The sequence below is a fragment of the Coturnix japonica genome, chromosome 5, assembly GCF_001577835.2.
Source record: "Coturnix japonica isolate 7356 chromosome 5, Coturnix japonica 2.1, whole genome shotgun sequence".
NCBI classification, from domain to species: domain Eukaryota; kingdom Metazoa; phylum Chordata; class Aves; order Galliformes; family Phasianidae; genus Coturnix; species Coturnix japonica.
The window spans coordinates 52,084,202-52,099,634 of NC_029520.1; the positions used below are offsets into that span (position 1 = coordinate 52,084,202).

Sequence of the window (15,433 nt, forward strand, 5' to 3'; positions counted from 1 at the left end):
TGATGCTTCAAGCTAGACATCAGCTGGGGCTTGGGAAACTACAGGCTGACTTTAGGAGTCTGCATACAAATGTGATGAAGACAACATATACTTGGTGGGAAAATAACGCTCAATGCATTAGTGAAAGTTCAAGACACAGAATTAGAGAGTGGTTTGGGTGGGAAGAAACCTTACAGATCATTTTGCTCCAAACCATCTGCAAAGACACTCAGCCAATAGTAAACTTGTTCAGGGAGGTAAAGACTCCAAAGTTTTGGGGATGGGAGTTGGAAAATCAAGCTGCTATTTCTCTCCTGGCCATCTCACACCCAGCCATATGTGTGCACTGCAGAGCACCATGCAGAGCTGTTCACTGAAGTCAATGGAACTAACCATGGGAGTGGGTCAGGGACACAGTGCAGTGGGGGAGGTCAGGCCCCTCAGTAATTTGCAGAGCTACTAACAAGGAGCCCTGCATCGCTGGGTGTCCCATCAGTCAGAAACATTCACATTATTTCCTGAAAGTCCTCTGGTCCCCAATGTTTTCTTTGCATCTTCTAAATTTCTGCCAACATTGGCTTTTGTTTTCTGCTCCTTAGCCAAAAGCCTGGTCCTTTTAAACTGATCAAGCACTAAGCAGAAAATCCCATGGAAGTGATTTACGAAGAATAGTTGGGATTTTCTTCTTAAAGTACATCCATATTTTTTCTGAAGTCCTACACAACAGATGGTGCCGCTTTACCTGGGCAGGACTTTGCTTTGCTCCAAAAACAAGTGATGCAGGGAACTGGAGAGCCTCATAGAGAGATCCCAGCAGGCACATTGTCCCTCCTCTGGCTGCTGTAATCCAGTTTGCTCCCCATATACTCCAAACAGAGCCTGACAAGTTTGCCAAACACTCTGGGCAATGACTTGCAGACCGTGCTGTTTCCAGACCTCTTCTTTCACTGCTTCTGAGGCATAGCCAGTTGCCAAAGCACTGGAAATTAGTCCCGCTCTTTTGCTGTGTAATATTTCTGAGCAGAAAAAAAAAACACAACAATTTACAGGCCTCAAACCACGGGTAAACAAATACTTCCAATTTAGAAAACACATCTTCAACATGCAGGTCACACAGGGCTCAAAAGCCTCAGCAAGAACACCCAGTGGCTGTGGAAGCACTCACAAATAATGGGGGGGGAAACAGCAGAACTTAATGCTATGCTTTTATTCCTGTAAACATTGCTGAATCCACGTTTCCATTATTCATGCAGTATGAGGTGACCAACTCACTAATGCTACATTAAGTAGGACACAGAGCAGGAATGTGCCCCTGCACTTATTGGAGTGACTTAAATATTTCAGGAACATGATGCTTTCGTGAAGCATCAGGCTGAGCCTGGTTAAAGCTGGCTTCTTCAAGGGCACATATGGACACACAGGGCACCCTCACAGCCACCCTTGGGAAGAAGACAGCTCACTTGTCCCCCTGCAGAATTAATCCTGGAGATGCATGTGTGAACATTAAACTGTCTTATTCATTTATTATCCTGGATGAAAAATTATTTTAATAGCCCTCATTATCCTATTCATTTATAATTCGGGCATGATCAGGAGTGAATAAGTGCTAAGCTTACCAAAATAGAACTCTGCACTTCCACTGTGCATGAAGGTAAGGAGTTGTCCCAGGAGCCTGACTCACAGAATCACAGAATGACCTGGATTGGAAGGGACCTCAAGGATCATGAAGCTCCAACCCCCTGCCTGGTAGGGCCACCAAACTTCCACAATTACTAGATCAGGTTGCCCAGGGCCCCGTCCAACCTGGCCTTGAACACCTCCAAGGACGGGGCATCCACAACCTCCCTGGGCAGCCTGTTCCAGGACCTCACCACTCTCCTAGTGAAGAACTTCCCTTTCACTCGCTCCGACCAAACACACGCACTCTGAATTTCTGCATCCGCCTGGTTGGTTTCATTGGTTTTGGTTCTTTCTCCTCCCCAAGGCAAGAAACAAACCAGGTTCAGATCTCTCCATGTGTAACAACCTCTCCTTTCAGTTAAAAGAAAATAACAGCAACGATCATTCTTTGAGCTTTCATCTCCAGTTGTGATGCGTGCAGAATGTAGCCCTGCAGAGAACGGAGCTGGGAAGATGAGGGGTCTTGTTTTGCTTAAACATCACCTGGCAATGAGTGGTGAGATTTCTTTCCTGTGGTTACTTTTTGTTTGAGTTTCCTATCACAAAAGTTCACCCCCCCCCCTCCTGGGAAAATTTACAAGGGAAAAAAGAAAAGGCTTTCAACGTTCTCCAGAGAAGAACAAAACCAAAGCAACAAATGGCATTTTTCAGGCAATTCTAATTGCAGGGTGTTATTCTCATTCTCATAATGCAGAAGGAAATTTGGTGTGGAATCATTCACATAAAAGGCTGTAAGTGAACCAAACAGCAGATATGCTGAGAACTGGGTCTTTGCAAGAGCAAACAGCAAAGCAAACAAGCTAGCATCTTCAAGCCCATTATAATACCCATAATAGTCCTTCCTATAACAGTGTAGTTATCTGTAGGGTAACAAAAGAAGTCTCAGAGTGGAGATGTTCGCCACTGGACCCAACATTTATCACTAAGAGCAGTCTCTGCTCCTGGATGGGTGATGTTTGGACTACCGAACCTCACAGCCGCTTTCTGTGTTTCCCAAAGCCAAGAGATTGCTCAGCTCCAGTCAGTGAGAGAGCATATGGAGAGACAAAAATAGAGAGCTCTAAAACTGGAAATTCACATAGAATACCAGGGGGAGACGGCAGGTTTCCATGATCCCATTTTAATTTTGCATGTCTGACAACTTTCAGCGTGAGCCAAATAAGAAAGGAAAAAGCTAAGAAGTAGGGCTGGGTCTCCAGCAGCCATGCAGGCAGACCGTTGTGATGTGAATAATACCAAGTGTGCCCTGACCCAAACTCAGCTTCTCCCAAATACGACCCAATGAAGAGTTTTAGTCTCTAAGATTCCAATCTGCTGCTTCCCTTTGATATGGAATTCACTGCTAAAAACTTAAGGAATGCGTTTATCTTTTCACAGTCTAATCCTTTGGGAGGCATAAAGCTGTCATAAAGACTGTGTGGGTTTTAAATGACACCTTAATGACTGTAGCAGAAGATAAGAATCAGTCCATTTCAAAAGACTTCCAACATTAAAAGAAAGATGGGGCTGAATTATTCAGCCTGCCTGCAGTGTTATTGGATAACTGATTGCAGGTTATCGAGTTTAAAAAATGCAGGTATTGCAATAATCATAATTAATCGCTGTACGGAACTTTAGTTTCAGCTCCTAGGGGCATTAAAACAGCTGATTACGTCTAATTCTTGTTTGTTAGCATGTTTTGGGGGCATTTCCTTTGAAATAACACCTATGAGTTTAGGGAACGTTAGCAGGATTCTTAAAGCGACTCAAGCTTTCTCTCCACACAGCTCATCTGCATTCATATTTTCCAAGCTCCCACTCAGATGTAAAAAGGACCTTGAAATAACTTAAGTAGCTTCTTCAAAGAACTGCTAACTCGTTACATCTTTTTAACAGTAACGAACAGCTTGTACTTTTTGTTGGGTACCAGGACAGGGGGGACATCATTTTTCAAGTGTTGCATTTTAAAATCAAAGCAGCAATTCAATATCACATCATGTCATTCTATTGCATCGTCACCTCACAAACATACAGATGCAGGGTGGCTGTTTCCATGATAAATATGGGAACAATTCCCTCTCTCTGTTTTTGGTGCTCATTATCTTTGGTGCTCAACATAGCGTTGCCACTGTGCCACCATCCCCCCTGCTGCTCACTGCTCCCCTCCAGGCAGGGATGAAGGCAATAGGGGGGAACCAGTCCAGCGTGACACTGCTGCATCCTCACCTGCTACTCCGTGCTCTAAGCCTGGTTTCTTCATACAAAAACCACTCCTACGAAAGCCCTGGAAAAGGGGAAATGTCAGACCTCCACACAGCACAATTAGAGCCTTTGTCTCCTGGAGACAAAACACATTCTGTATAATTAATTTAGGAAGAGGACTGATTACTCTCTGTCTCACTCCAGACACTTTGTTCTCAGGAGTGAAAGATGAGAGCTGAATTTGCACAGATACTTGATGACTGCTGTTTGGATTCGGATCTCTCTGCAAAAAAAGCAGTTAAACACTGACTACTCATTTCACACACCTGAACCCAGAATCGTTAAAAAGAGAAGAGAGAAAGAGGGAGCATCTCACCCATCTTCCATACACAGTTGCAAATTACTGAGCTGGAGGTCAGTCAGAGCCTCCTGCAGAGATGTTCTTGGATGAGAACATGAGAGATGGACTTGGGGATCTTGGAGGTCTTTTCCAACCTGAATGATTCCATTATTCTATCACGTTTTTCCTCCCTGCACAGATTGCCAGGTGAGCATCACAGCAAAATGCAGCCATGGATCAGCAAGTCCACTGGCAGGGCTGCCCCAGCAGCAAATCAGTTACAGTGATTCACTAAGTGATGCCTTATCCTATAACCTGGCCATGCTGTGGTGATGCAGCAGGCAGTGTAAGCCAGGACCTTCCACCCAGCCTGCTTCCTTGCTGCAAAATCAGCAATGAGATATCGAGGCATACCACCCAATCGGCAGCCAACTCCAGCACCAGCTCCTCTAGTCAGAAATTACCTCGCTATTTATTAATTTACCTTTGGCTGAAGATATCTCCAGCTATCAGAAGGTTATCTGAGTTACTCCAGACATCAGATGTTTGGCATTTGCTGCTACACTGCCACCTGTGTAGCTTTCTACCTGTGATAAACTGGCACTCAGTTGCTTCTGTAAGGAACCAGAACCACCTCAGGGCTTGCACTGCATTAGATGTAGATTTCAGTGACACCTCAGCACCAGCCTCACATTGCCCAGCTTTGCTAAGAGTTACCAAGAAATTATACTTAATTCTCATTAAGAACAGACGTGATGAACAGACCAATGAGAACAGTAAAGAATTCTGGGTGGGAGTTTGCCCTAAATGGGGAAAAAGAGCCTGGTTAGAAGCCCACAGAGAAATAGCTATAATCATCACAACCATCAGATCAGATTTAGGGGATTAATTCAAGCTTTTAGTTTCTTATACTGACAGGATCACATGATGCTGTGTCTACCTTCCACTACAAGTTAGAAGCTGGAAGAAAATAGCAAATAAAACTTAGAAGTTAGATAGAAAGAAAATATTCCTTGTGCTGTTCTATCAGATATGAATAGTATAGATGCATTTCCTTCTCGTTACAAATACAGTGGAATATTCATTGAGACTAAGAGACCATCCCAGAGGCTTTTGTATTGCTGACACCCAGCTAAGCATCTTAAAAATGCCCAGGACCCAAAAAGTCATTGACAAATCTTCTTTCCAGCAAGTTCCACATGAAAGGTAACTGTGCACAAAAAGACCTGCATACATTCTGTGTAGACAGAAGCGCTGAAGAAGGTAGAAAGGTGAACTGATGTAGAGGAAAACCTGCATTTTAGTCAATTTTATACCCACAATGGTTGGAGATGTTTCCCTTCACTTACAGTTCTTTGTTACATTTAAGTCAAACTAATGAAAGCTTTCTGGAATTTTCTGCTCTGACCTTATGTAAGGCTTCAAGTGCCAAAGAAGATGACATCGCTGCCCATAAAAGAAAACTAAGTATATTCATACAGTTTCTGAAGCAGCTTTTATTATCTGAGTTCCTTTTTATGCTGTATATATTAGAAAGTGTGTACACACAATGACTAGATCTTCAAATAACTTGTTTGTATAATATTAATAAAATTCTTCTATGCCAAATGTAAGCTGGAAAAATATGACAGCTTGTTCAAGAACCAGTCCACAAACATGATCATCCTTCTTACATCAGTGTCTCCTACAACAGTTTAGACTAAACACGATCAAAACCCAACACTTCAGACAGAGACAGAAGAAGGGGTTACTTCAGCCATTGGGAGAACCATGAAACAAACCTTCTCCATCCCATCCCAAATGGAAGACTTGAAACTACCTAAAGGAGCTGAGTAGCTTGAAAAACAAACAAGAAAGCCTCAGCGTGACCATTCTACATCTGCACAGTTTCTGGAACAGTGAGGATAAGGAAACATCCCCCAAGGAAAGCTTATTCCTTCCAGCTCTCATTTTCTTACAGTAGCGTAAACCTGAACTTTTGGAGGCAACCCACAGGAGACACACATAGCAGCTATCTGATACATTATCCAAACAGAAAAGATGGCTTAGTACGGCACAGCAAGGTCATTTGATGGCAGTACTCATTATTAATGTGAGGAGTCATTTAAGTGATTTAAGTGAAAAATTAATACTAAACTGGGAAATCAGTTATCTGGCAGCACTGTGAGCTACTTCCTCACCAGCCTTGGAAAGACAAGAGACACTTCTCCAGCAGTCATTAAAAAGAAAGGACGACGACTTCTTTATTGGCTCTTAAGTTACGAACTCTTTTAAGATTTAATTACATTTCAAAAGAGTGCTGCGAGACATAAAAGTGGGAGGGCTCTTTGGATTCATTTAAAACAGGATTTTGACGCCTAAGAAATTCTGATGAAATTAACTCAGCATCCCAGAAAATGAAATAAATAGCTTGAATGCTGACTTGAAGGATGTTCCAAGAAATCCCTGCCAAAAATAAAGAAAGAAATAAAGAACTGGGGGCAATTAGAAATGTGCTGCATGTGGATTAAAAGGACTTTCTGCTCCAGGTAGCTGAGAGGCTGGCAAGATAAATTCACAGAGATGTTGAGCAAGAAAAAAAGGATGACAGCAGCTAATTTCAAGCGTATCCAAGCATGGCAGCCTGGTGATTTTCTTCCTTTCAGGAAGTGAGGGAGAGAACAGAAGATATAATGCACCTGATCTGAGCAAACACACTTCCCTCCATTCTCAAGTTTCAGCTTTTATCACAGTTCACCCACATCGCTTACACACGCAGGCAACAATTAGGCCAGCAGCAAGCAAACAGCAACACGGCATCAAGGGGATAAAACTCTTCAAGTTCCTCCATCCCTACAGCTGTGGAGCAATGAAGCTGTCAAATCTCACCCAAATAGACTTGTATATGTCCCTAGGATCATTTTAATGGGCTGCTATAGTCCAAGCAGGGAACACTTCCAACTGCTGGAGATTATTTCCTGGGCAAGTTGTTTCAGAAACCACTTCATGATCCCCTAGAAAACTATCAAAGGATTCAAAAGAAACTCAAACACTGCAAGACTTTTTACATGGTCTGATAGTGATAGGACAAGGGGGAACATTTTTAAACTGAAAGAGGAGAGATTTAATTTAGATGTTAGGGGGAAATTCTTTACTTGGATGCCTTGGCACTTCTGCCCAGAGCTGTTTTTGCCCCATCCCTAGAGGTTCCCAAGGCCATGGATGGGGCCCTGGGCAGTCAGAGCTAGTGGGGAGCACCCAGCCCACGGCAGGGGTTGCGCTGGGGGGCTTTGAGATCCCTTCCAACAAATCTATTCTGTGATTCTATGACAGCACTAGAAACACTATGCTTGCTGGCTCTGCTCTTGGTTGCAAGAAGCAGCCACAGTTGCTCCTGGAAGCTCTCTGGCCACCCAAGGCCTACAAGCAGCTTGGGGTAGACCAGGGCTCCCAAATACTTTCCAGTGGAGTTTCCAGATAACATCACAATGTTCCAGTGATACAGAATGTCCTGCTGGAGAAAACAAGGGAGCCAATTTCGGGAAACAGAGGGCAATGGGGGGATTTCTTTCAGCTTTAGCATTCTTGATAGTCATTGATTTGTCTGCTTCAAGACAACTTGTGTGTCCTCTGGTAAGTAACTAGCTTAAGTGTTCCCCCCGGTTTCAGGAAGCTTTAGAGAAATTACCTGCCGCCAAACAGGATTCTCCAGCTCTTAAATGGAAACTTTTTCTCCCCTGTAAATTGGTTTTATCTTCAGCAATGTTTCACTAAGACAGGATTCACCAAGAACTTAGAGGAAAAGATGCCCCAAAGACAGACCTCCACTTAAAAGCATAATCTCTCTTAAAATTATACTTAGCGAGTCTTAGAGAAGGAGCCACAGACTGAAGCAAATGCTGCTTAATTCCTACCCATTGCTACTAACACTCTTTCCTTTCCCTACTGAGAACACAGAGTTCAAAGTCTTTGAGTTGGATTTTCCTCCACGCGTCCCCAAGCAACATGACAGACTGCAGCAGAGCAATGGTAGAAGTCCCAAGGACTTTTGGGATGCCCTGTATCTGGTCCCACCACAACAAAAAGGTCACTAAATAAGACTGCAAGGATATTTTTTCCTGTAGATGTTTCCAAATGGACTGGCAGTGATCTGGTAAATCAGCAGTTCTTCCCCTTGGTTCAACAGCTTACTCAATATGTGAAATAGGAGCCCTGAGGTGTCGTCTGAAACCAAAATAAAAAGTTAGGGAAAGGGACATAAAATACACAAACACTACGATTTCAAATGCAGTAGTTGGCTCAAGAACTTAGGTCTGTAATAAGGGCTTTCATTTGCTGGGAGGCTACTACAGTCTTGCCTGCTGATTTGGAAATGCGGGGTCACAGAGGCAGGAGTTTTGGGGCAGGTCTCACTCTCCTTTTTGTTTTATGAGGAGGGAGCTTCACTTGCATCAGATGCAGATGGACTAATCGGCCCAAGGTAGCGGCTCTCATCTAACGGCACCACCAAGACAAGGCTGAGGGCAACACCAATGTGGGTGCAGCTGCCAACACAACCATTCCTGGTGCTGAAGTGGTGTCTGAAGATGAAGTCAGCCATCCTTGGAGGACTTCTCTGGGATCTGACCACCAAATGCAATGCTGCATAATTCAGTTTGCTCACATGGGCAGACACTTCCTGGTGAAGCAATCATGAAGTATCTAACAATATTCTAATTTTCAGAGGAACTCCTCCAGTGTTTGAAAGTAAATACCTTTCCCCTTTGAAGTGTGCCCTATTTTTTATTGGCATGCACAGTGCCTGCTTTCACAGTTTCCCCTCATCTGGAAGTTTAACAGCTCACCTAAATGCAAGATAAAAGGTTTGGAAATTCAGAAATCGCTTTACAAAATGTTTCCTTTTATTCTGTAGTGAGGTTAGGGAATGGGAAGTTTTTGAACTGGTTGAGACATTAAAAGCAGCGCAGACAAACAAGGTAGAAGTCTGGACACTTTGCAAGGGTTCTTCCAACAGAAAACCCGGCTTCTAGGAATTTTCTTTGAGATCTGTCATCTCTACAGCAATGCAAGATGCTGCAGGTTCCAGGGACAGCAATCTCAGACAGAGCCCATCCACATGGGCATGGCATGCAGCCCTGGGCAGGAGCACAGAGCAGCCTTTTAATCTTGTCTGGACCACTGCCTTTGGTCCAGCAGGGCCCAAGGGAACCTTACATCTGCTTTTGCCCATCACCCAAAGCAGAATCTTTGGATCTTATACTGTAAGAATAAACAGCAGCTGAGCCCTAACAAACCTGGAAAGCACCATTCATCTTCCTGCCCACAGTCTGAGGGATAACGCTGGAAAATGCAAAAACAGACCCATAGAGATGACACCCAGAGTGCTGCAAGCGGCACAGAAAAGGGCATTTCAGCAGCTGGCAGGGCAGCACTGAGTGGGATAGTCAAGGGAGGATTTTAATCTCTGCTTGAAATGCCATGGGGGCATTTCATCTGTTCTCCAACAGCCTAACTAGGGATGTTTGCAATAGGAGCAATGAAAAGGCTGCTGACAGGAGCCAGGTGAGTGGGGAAGGAAGGAGGAACAGCAGGCACTGACCACATCCATCGTGACACCCCTGGACTGAGCAGGGCTGCTCTGTTACTCTTACAGCCAAGTAAATCACGTCACGTGTATGAACACAGCCATAACAGCAGATGAACGGAAAGCTAACCAGCAATGTCCAATTTTCCTTCTAAAAAAAACCCAATAAATCTATTCCTTCCACAAGGAAAACATTCTCTCCAAATCTGACACTGTCATATTTTTCCAGCACCTCGCTTAGGGAAACTGCTTTATATTCCTGGTAACAGTAAACCTGCACACCAGTAAGTACATAGAGCTACAATATTGTGTGCACACATTGAAGGGACGCTGTGGACTCTGTCTTCCTCATAAACATGTCGTTACAGCTTTTGCTGGATAATTTTTTTCTTAAGCTTCAATCACTGAAACCATATATATTTTGTAGGCACGTGAATTACTTTCGCAAGCAGGTGCCCATGTGGTTACAGTGCATCTAGAGCAAGAAACATGCAGAGCAGTTCCACATACTGAGTTTGGGTTGGAGGAGAAGAGTGCCTCAGTATAACCTACAGATACTGAAAAATACTTTTGCTGTCTAATTCAAAGTCCAAGAAGCTGTTGCTATATCTTTGAGGGCTCCTGACTCATTTTTTGGGTGTCCAAATCTGTTTTCAAAGAACACTACCAAGGCAGCCCCTAGGCCAGATTCTGCTATATCCAAGCAGAGCCCTTCAAGGGAAACATAGGTCCAGCACTAAGGAGAACAGATTTCCTGCTGTTGATGAGATGGGGCTCTGCTTCTGCCTCCTCAACACAGTCATAGGATGGGTTCATGGCACCAAGAAAAAACACCATCAGAAAGAGGGCATAAGGGTGAGGCAGAGCACTCCAGCCATCTCCTCCAGGGCAGCCATGTCTGTTCTTGCACAGCAAACAAGGATTTCTGCTCCTCTACCAAGGGTAAGGTGATCAGAAGGAAGAACAGCAAGGACAGTCACAGGCTCTTCACCTCTGTGCCTGTGTCAGCACCAAACCCATGGTTCACATGCTGCTTCTCAGCAGCTGGAAGAGATGGCCAAGTGCTGCTTATACGTGTGAGAAATTCCTCCAGGAACCATCACATTCCTCCTTCTGCAAGACGATAGCAGCTTGCAGTGGGATTCCTCCTCAACAGTGCCATCACCTCCTCTAGCATTCAAATACCTCGAGAGCAAGACCACTTCAACAATCCACTCCAGAAACACTGAAACACACACAGATGTGAGCAGACCCTTTGATATAACTGAAAAACAAAGGATCACTACCAAGCTCATGCTGAAGCACTGGCTGGACTCCAACACTGCTCAGCTCATTGCCCAAGAACACTTTAAGCTCCACGGACCACACAAATACAATATACTGATTGTTGGGATAAAAGAATGCTGATACTATTTAAAATGAAAAGTAAGTCATTTTTAGCATCCTCTAACTACTTTGTTGTGTTTCTTTTACATTTGTTAGTCACTGTTGTTGGGTTTTGTTGTTCATTTGTTTTCCCTTGCAAGCACAGTAGAACTGCTGAAAGTCTGAGAGGGATGAAGTTTGAGCAGTGCTATATGGAGCATCAGAGGTAGTGATCCATCAGGCTGCACCATGACATGCAGGGCTTTCTGTCACTGCTGTGTCTTTGCTGCCCTGTCATCACTCCTCAGTGCCAGGGAATGTAGCAAGATTTGGCTCCCAGAGGCATTCACCAGCATTCATCTCAAACGTGCCACTCAGTGAAATGGATGCTCTAGGGGGAGCTGGGAAGTCCCTACAATTTGTTTAAACAAAAATTGTCAGAGGTGACAGGAAGAAGAGCAGAAAGACAAAGGTTAGAGGTAAATATTCCAGAAGATTAATTGGTAAGAAAAGAAATAACCCCCACCTCAGACTTCAATTTGCTCATTCTAGCATTTAAAAATAAATACATTTGGGAAGGACTAAGAAAGGGACAATGATTCCAGAGAAGTGGGTTTTCCTCCCAGTTTTACCATGTACTGTTTTGAACAATCAAGTTAGGAGGAATGACGTGTCAGACTGCAGGAACCTCTGTTTGTAGAGGTGCAATGCTGGGTGCCAGTGTTCTTTCAGGTCTGCACCCTAAGATCCAAAGCCAGGTGGACCCATGGAAAAGCTGAACCTTCGAAGTGAGCATGAGTAGAAAAAAGGAGATCTGGGTTCCAGCTCTATGGCATCCACCTGGTTCATTACTGTGTTATAACGATAACACAAGCATTTCACAGTCACAGCTGACTTGTGAAGTAAGTCAGAATCAAACCAGAAAGTCAGAATGAGGCAATAAGGTAATGTTATATCTCAGTAATACACTCCTTAATTTCCTAACATTTAAATACTTTTTCCACTGATAAGCAGGAAAGAAGCTGAAGGGCCAAGCAGAGCACTTGGTCCTAGCCTTCTGCCAAGCTCCAGCAGTATTTATGAGCAATCCCAGCCACTATTATGCCATTTTCTCTACCTCTCTTGGGTTCTTTCTGGGATCCCTATCTCATTGTCTACAAACGTCAGAAAAAGAATAGGTTCTCATTTTCCTTTCCCTTTGTTCATTAAAAAGCAATTTCTGCACCACAGGGAACATGCGGGGTACAGCAGCCCTTTGTCCCCAGCACTGGGGAACCACCTGAGCCCACTACCAGGAGCAGAAGGCACAGCTTTCTCCCAATACACTTACATAAGGAGTGATTCCATTCCTGTTCAGGGAAGGGGAAACATATGTGAAGGGGAATGATGCAAATCCTGCACCAAGAGACACACATGCATGTGGGCAAGGACAGCTCCTGAGTGCTCTTTCTAGGAGGGAAGTCCCAAGAGTAGCAGAAACAATATCATCCCACCATGACTTGCACTGTCTTGCAAGACCATTTATCAGCCTTTTCAACAAGGCCATTTCTGGAAAGTCACCTATATGCATCCATCCTGCTTTGGGGAGATAAAGCAGTTCAGTAACACAGCCAACTTGACACTGTCAGAATCAATGCCAAAGGACTGTCACAGGTGTATTTCATTGCAAGAGCAGAGATGGTCCTGGGCAACAGGTTGGAAGCTGTAGCCAGTCCTTCAGCACCCAATGTCTGCCAAAGTGTTTTACGAGATGAAAACTGCTCATGGAAATATGCAAAAAGTGCAAGTAATATGCAGCAGTTTACTGAACTAAGATGAAGAAAATGAGACCTTTAAGGGCTTCATCCCTGTTTTATCACAGGCTGTAGTGAATCTAAAGAGAGTATGAAATAAATTACCAAATGTTGCTGGAGCGCTAACTGGCACATTGCACCGCTATTTCAACTTGCAAAGTCTTTTTTACAGAGTTTTTCACATCCTATCAAAGGATTATATCACAAATCAACATCTAAGATAACTGTAATCTTCCTATTTACCGTGCATTTATGCAGACATATGTGGACGCTTCCACTCCACCCGCAGTACTGTCAGCAGATGCACCTGCTTAACAGAACAGTGCTTTCCCAAATTCTGTGCAATGAAAGCTTCAGTGTTCTTTGATTACTGGTGAAAGACAATGAAGTTTTGAAAAATGAAAAGGAGCAATAAATTTTTCATAGAGATTCATAATGAGCTCTGCTCGATAGCTGTTAACATGGCCAATATGGCTCTTATTTTATTCAGCAGCCCTCTTCTAAGTTGTAAAACACCATGTGCAACAGCAATTGTGTGAACGCAAAGGCATTATGGAATGTACAGCAAAACCAGCCATCTTCTCACTTGCTCACAGCAAACACAGCATCTTAGTGTCAATGGACAGGCTCTCACCTACTGCCCATCCTCAGAGCTGGCCCTTACAGCTCTTCTTATTTGCCATAGATTAACACAAACTCAAAATGCGAACCACTTCTACAGGCCCACAGCTCTTCCTTTCCTTCACACTGCACATACACAGGTCAGGATCCCATCTCAAGGTGTTCTAGGATCAGAGAGGTTCAACTTTTGCCCAACACATGCAACAGGGAGGAGTTATTTTACCATCACCTTTCTGCCTCCTTGATGAATTTAATGCTCCCTACTGAAAATTACAAGGAAGATGCACCCACATATTCTCCTTCTCCTGCCTCAGGTACTTACACTGCAATTGTTTTAAAAGAACATAATAAAGACCTACAACCAGAGACCAATATAGGAAAAAAAAACAACTGTGACCAGATGGACTTCTGCAGCTTTACAGATGAATCAGGGTGCGCTCCATATGATGACAAATGGACAGTGCAGCCAAGTAACGACTTCTTTGTGGCTAGAATTCAAATGCTGGTTCTTTGAGGCTGTTTGAGTATGTTCTGCTCTTTGCTGGTTGATTCCTTCAATAAGAAGGGGGGAAAAAACACCAAACAACACAGATCTATGTAAAAAAGGAAACAACAAACAGAAGCAGAAAGAGGCATGCAGGTGGACAGGAACAAAATGCACTGTTTCTCCGTGTATCTTATGCAGCTTGATACACATGCATCACACACCAGTACCAGGAGACATAAAGCCTGCTTGAAAGGGAAGGGGAAAGCACCGGTAGCCTTACAGGGAGCCATTTGTGACTGAGATGGAGTTGGATCTGTATTCTCCCACTGGCTGCTAAAAGAGCAAGGTGCTAGTACTATATTTACATACAGGTTTCTTAAGGGAAACACACACACACATATATATATATATATATATATATATATATATATATATATTCACTGGTAGATTTCCTACTAATCTAAATACGGCCCTTTAAAAAGCATTGGCAAGGCAGCCAGGCAATTTAAGTATTTTATTATCTGGTTTGGGTACACAATTGCTTTTTTGCACACAGGGATGTAGGAGTGTAAATCTGCCACTTGGAGAAACGCAGAGCTCGATGTCTTATTTAAAACTATTGTATTATTAAGCAAAGATGTTACTCTTATGCAGCTTTTCACAAGTCTCTTAAAATGTTTCTGCAGACAAAGATGCTTCCTGTATACGCTTAGTTGTTCAATTGGTGCTACTTGAAGTCAACTGGAATTAGCCTCCTGTTTTACATCGCACCGTAACCACCAGGCAGCATCAACTCAATACCAAAGTCCCAAACCTATCCAAACCAAATGAAAGGCTGAGCTCTCACTGCCTATCTGAGCCAAACTAAAAAGACAAGGCAACATGTCAACAAAGGAAAACTTTCCCCCAGTGCTTCCATGGAAAGAAATTCAATAGCCGTTGAACTTGCCACCCAACTACAGTAATACAGCACGAGTAAGATAAAACAAGATTGGATTTTAACAAGTTGGAGTTGAGAGCTCAAACAAGTTCTTATGGTTTCTGCAAACAATAATCTTTGTGTGAAATTTACTGATTACAGATAATATACAATGTGAGCAAATTCTGCTTTTTCTTCCTGCCAGCAGCTTGACTTGGGTTTGATGGACAGCATCCAGGATCTCACACACACAGAATAGCCCAGGTTGGAAGGGATCTCAAGGATCACAAAGCTCCAAACCTCCCTCCGCAGGCAGGGCCACCAACCTCCACATTGATACCAGCCCAGGCTGCCCAGGGCCCCATCCAACCTGGCCTTGAACACCTCCAGGGATGGACGGGGCATCCACAGCCTCTCTGGGCAGCTGTTCCAGCACCTCCCCACTCTCACAGTAAAGAACTTCCCCCTGACATCAATCTAAATCTGCCCTCCTTCAATTTCAAAC

The 15,433-nt window shown here is 43.6% G+C and overlaps 1 long non-coding RNA gene across 1 annotated transcript in view; it reads right to left on the reverse strand.

Annotated features, from left to right (window-relative positions):
• Positions 1 to 127: 127 nt before the first annotated feature.
• Positions 128 to 15,433, reverse strand: part of LOC107315477 — a 36,989-nt gene continuing 21,683 nt past the window's right edge. Inside the window, exon 4 of the long non-coding RNA XR_001555931.1 lies at positions 128 to 995. This is a non-coding gene — a long non-coding RNA (uncharacterized LOC107315477). The remainder of the gene's footprint in view (positions 996 to 15,433) is intronic.